General features: G+C 48.1%; 1 non-coding gene across 1 annotated transcript; it reads left to right on the forward strand.

Moving 5' to 3' along the window:
* The first annotated feature begins 4992 nt into the window (after window positions 1-4992).
* LOC130505935 (small nucleolar RNA R71) lies at window positions 4993-5099 on the forward strand. The gene has a single exon (XR_008941844.1). It is a non-coding gene; the product is annotated as a small nucleolar RNA R71 (small nucleolar RNA).

The raw sequence follows: 5099 nt of genomic DNA on the forward strand, positions 1-5099 counted from the left end.
GATTGTTGTGTCAGCAAGATATGGCTTGAGACGCTGACCATTAACAACGAATTCTCCTCCTCTTGTGTCCAGCAACACAACAGCTCCATAAGGGCGGACCTCCTTAATGGTGAAAGGTCCCGACCATCTAGATTTAAGCTTTCCAGGGAACAGCTTAACCCGCGAATTGAAGAGTAAGACCTGATCGTTCGGAACAAGCTTCTGCTGATGATCCGCTTGTCATGGAACGCCTTGGTCTTTTCCTTGTAGATCTTAGAACTCTCATAGGCCAGATGCCTGATCTCCTCCAACTCGTGGATCTGAATGGTTCGCCTCTCTTTGGCAGGTTTGATGTCGAAGTTGAGTAGTTTGACAGCCCAAGCCGCCTTGTACTCTAGCTCAACAGGTAGGTGGCACGCCTTGCCATAGACCAGGTGATAGGGAGTGGTCCCTAGAGGGGTCTTGTAGGCTGTTCTGTATGCCCAGAGAGCATCGTCAAGCTTAAGGGACCAATCCTTGCGGGTGGCGTTGACAGTTTTCTGGAGGATGTTCTTGATCTCTCTGTTGGAAACTTCCACTTGACCACTTGTTTGAGGATGATAGGCGGTTGCAACCTTGTGTTTCACACCATTCTTACTCAGCAATCCTTGGAACACTTTGTTGATAAAATGAGTTCCACCATCGCTTATAACCACTCTAGGCACTCCAAATCTTGGAAAGATAATGGAGGTGAACATCTTGGTTACAACTCGCGCATCATTAGTTGGACTAGCAATTGCTTCCACCCACTTGGAGACATAGTCCACAGCAACTAGGATGTATTCATTCTTGTGAGAGACTGGGAAAGGTCCCATGAAATCGATCCCCCAGCAATCGAACACTTCAACTTCCAAGATGTAGTTCTGAGGCATCTCGTTTCTCTTGCTTATACTCCCCATCCTTTGGCATGAATTGCATCGAGATATGAAGGCGTGAGCATCTCTGAACATAGTAGGCCACCAGAAACCGGCTTGGAGGATCTTGGAAACAGTCTTGAAGGTGGCGAAGTGACCAGCATAAGAGGAACCATGGCAGTGGTGAAGGATCCCTGGAATATCAGCCTCCGGAACACATCTTCTGAAGATCCCATCCTTGCCTTGCCGATAGAGGTACGGCTCATCCCAGAAGTAGTGCCTTGCCTCCCTCAAAAATTTCCTCTTCTCATTCCCAGTGAACCTCAAAGGCTCTTTCTCAGCTGCCAAGAAGTTGGCAATCTCAGCAAACCATGGAAGATTCGGGTACTCCTTCTGGATCACTGCAACGAATGCTCCTTCTACGCGGGAACAATCCTTAATGGCAGGTGATGACTGCTCCATGTTGCGCAGACCAATCGCATTGACGTACTCCATCGGTTGTTCCACATCAAGAACTGTCTCATCTGACACTTTCATCCTGGAGAGATGATCTGCCACTCCATTATCAACTCCCTTCTTGTCTCTTATCTCTAGATCAAACTCTTGGAGCAAGAGAATCCATCTTAAGAGCCGCGGTTTAGCATCCTTCTTCGTGAGCAGGTACTTGAGAGCCGCGTGGTCTGTGTGCACAATCACCTTTGATCCAACCAAATAGGATCTGAACTTCTCAAAGGCGAACACGATGGCAAGGAGCTCCTTCTCTGTGGTTGCGTATCGGCATTGAGCTTCATCCAAAGTTCTGCTTGCATAGTAGATCACGTGAAGCTTCTTGTCTTTACGCTGTCCAAGGACTGCTCCCACTGCAAAATCACTCGCATCTGTCATGATCTCAAAAGGGAGATCCCAGTCTGGAGGTTGGACAACTGGTGCACTGACTAGAGCTCCCTTGATTGTGTGGAATGCGGCTAAGCAGTCACTGTCAAAGGCAAACTGAGCTTCCTTGCAGAGCAACCGAGTGAGTGGTCTCGCGATCTTAGAGAAGTCTTGGATGAACCTCCTGTAGAAACCAGCGTGTCCCAAGAAACTCCTGATTCCCTTCACTGAAGTTGGTGGTTGCAGACTCATCATGACCTCGATCTTTGCCTTGTCCACCTCAATGCCTTTCTCGGATATCTTGTGTCCCAGAACAATCCCATCTCTCACCATGAAGTGGCATTTCTCCCAGTTCAGCACCAAATGCTTCTCTTCGCATCGCTTCAGTACCCTGCACAAATTTGACAAACAGACATGAAAGGAGCTTCCATAGACGCTGAAATCGTCCATGAAAACCTCCATTATGTCTTCGATCAGATCAGTAAAAATTGACATCATGCATCGCTGGAAGGTCGCTGGAGCATTGCACAAGCCGAATGGCATCCTCCTGTATGCATATGTTCCATAAGGGCATGTGAACGTCGTCTTCTCCTGATCATCTGGGTGGATGGGAATCTGAAAGAAACCTGAATAACCATCTAAAAAGCAATAGTAAGGGTGGTTAGCCAATCTCTCAAGCATTTGATCAATAAAAGGAAGTGGGAAGTGATCCTTACGAGTCGCAGCATTCAATTTACGAAAATCAATGCACATGCGATGACCAGTAACTGTTCTAGTGGGGATCAATTCATTCTTTTCATTGGTTACAACAGTGATCCCACCTTTCTTAGGTACTACATGCACGGGACTAACCCACTTACTGTCAGAGATCGCATAGATCACACCTGCTTCTAGAAGTTTCATTATCTCTTTCTTTACAACATCTTTTAGATTCGGGTTTAACCTCCTCTGATGTTCTACAGAAGTCATCGATTCATCTTCCAGGTGTATTCTATGCATGCACAGATCAGGTGAAATGCCAGGTATGTCAGCTAGAGAGTAACCCAAAGCCTTACGATATTTCCTCAGCTCACACAAAAGCAGAGCAGTCTCTGCATTGTTCAGGTCAGCATTCACAATGACAGGATATGTGGAGTTGGGTCCAAGAAATGCATACCTGAGTCCCTTGGGAAGGGATTTGAGCTCTACCTTTGGAGCTTTCAGCTCGCTCCATGAGTCATCGGGCTGAGCTGCCGGAACAGTCGGGTTCTGAGGCGTGGTTGTTCCAGTTGATGTGCTGGAGTCACTGTTCTCCCCCAGACTTAGATTCGCCACCATCCTCTCCATACTCCTGGCTGAATCCAGGATCTGGGCATAGGCATCAGCATCAACACTCTCCAAGCTTTGCTCGGCTTGAGCTCTGACTAAGGCGAGTTCAAGTGGATCCTCGGTGAGAATCTCCTCGATCATACCTTCATGCGGCTCTAGGGGATCACCATCTTCTTGGACAGTGAAGGTTTGTCCATCCAGCATCGGCTTCTTGAGCATCTGATCCATCTCAAACTTCATCACAATATCTCCAAGGTGGAGATCGATCTTCCCTTGTCGGACATCAATGATAGCTCCAACAGTGCAGAGGAATGGTCTGCCTAGGATCAGGGGATCATTGGAATCTTCCTCAACTTCCAGAACAACGAAATCGGCAGGAACAAGGGTGTTTCCGACCAGAACTTGAAGATCCTCTAGGATCCCAACTGGAGACTTGACAGATCGATCAGCAAACACTAGGGACATCCTGGTAGGCTTGAAGTCCGAGTATCCAAGGCGCTTAGCCACAGTGTATGGCATGAGGTTTATGCTCGACCCTAGATCGACCAATGAGCATGAGAAAAGTGTTCTCCCAATCTGAACCGAGAGAACAAACTTTCCCGGATCACCCATCTTCTTGATCCTTCTGTTCTGGAGCACCGCGCTGCACTCCTTAGAGACAATCATGAACTCACTGTCATCAGATATCTTCCCAGAGATCAGTCCTTTGACAAAGCTGCGCATGGATGGTATCATCTGGATCGCACTCATCAGAGGGAGCTTGACAGTTAGGTCTTCTAGCATCTTCCTGCACTTCATCTCTTCCTTATCCTTGCGTGTAGCCTTAGCTGGAACAGGGTAAGGAACTTTTGGCACATACTGACGAGCAGGAGAAGGCGCTGCAGTCGGTGGAACAACCCCAGCGGGTCGCTCTGCTTCCGTCGGAACAGTCTCAGTAGGTTGTTCTGCATCATCCTCATCTGTGGGTACAGCTTTAGATGGCTGATCCGACTCCTTCTGCTTTCCTTTCTCAGCCGATGTGAATCTCCTGGGGTCTAGATCAGGCAGTTGCTTTCCACTCCTCAACCCTACTGCATTGCACTCCTTGGGGTTCTTGTCTGTTTTCCCAGGGAGAGTTCCTTGCTGTCTCTTCACGTTCTCAGCAGTCTGAGCAATCTGAATATCCATCTGTCTCATATGGCTTGAGACATTGTCATACTTCACACTCAGGTCATTGAACATATGATTCATCCTGGTGTTGATGTCGTTTGTGACCTGGTTCAGTGCCTTCCCTTGGATCTGCTGTCCTTGGAGCAGCTGACTCATCATATTGGCGAGACTCTTCATGTCATCATGCGGAGCAGTCTGAGTCGGTTGTGCAGCTTGCTGATTAACCGGCTGTTTCTGGCTGTGGAACTGAGCATTCTGAGCTGGGTTAAGGACAAAGGTTCTTCCCTGATTGCCATAAGGCCTTTGGTATCCACTGTTCTGACCTTGGTTCCCTTGAGCTTTATCGTCTGGTTTAGGGGCATTGAACAGGTGGGGATTGTTCCTCACGTTAGGGTTCGGGTGATAGTTCTTGAACTGCCATCCTTGCCCATTCACATAACTCACTTCATGCTGATCCTCAGCCGACTGATCTGTCTCTGAAGTGCCTTCTGCGGTAGCTTTATCCTGTGGTGATTCTTCCATGATGAAGACTTGGTTCTGGTTACTCTTAATCAGCTGGTCGACTTTGGCAGAGAGCTCATCAATCTTGCTGTTGTCGATGCTCTTCACCTTCTGAGTGCGATCAGTCTCGCGGTTATTGTCAGCTGAGCTTGAGGCCATGTTCTCAATCAACTCGAATGCACCTTGAGTGGACTGAGTCATGAAATCTCCTTTACTGGCTGAGTTCAAAGCGTTCCTGTACTCCCAGCCTACTCCATCGTAGAACACTCCCAGCAGATAGTCTTCCTCAAAACCGTGATGTGGGCATTCTCTGCGGTAGACATTGAATCGCTCCCAAGCATCACAGAACGGCTCGTCTACCAGCTGTTTGAAGGTCACGATCTTCTGTCTCAGAGC

The sequence above is a fragment of the Raphanus sativus genome, unplaced genomic scaffold (genome assembly GCF_000801105.2).
Source record: "Raphanus sativus cultivar WK10039 unplaced genomic scaffold, ASM80110v3 Scaffold2708, whole genome shotgun sequence".
Taxonomy (NCBI): Eukaryota; Viridiplantae; Streptophyta; class Magnoliopsida; order Brassicales; family Brassicaceae; genus Raphanus; species Raphanus sativus.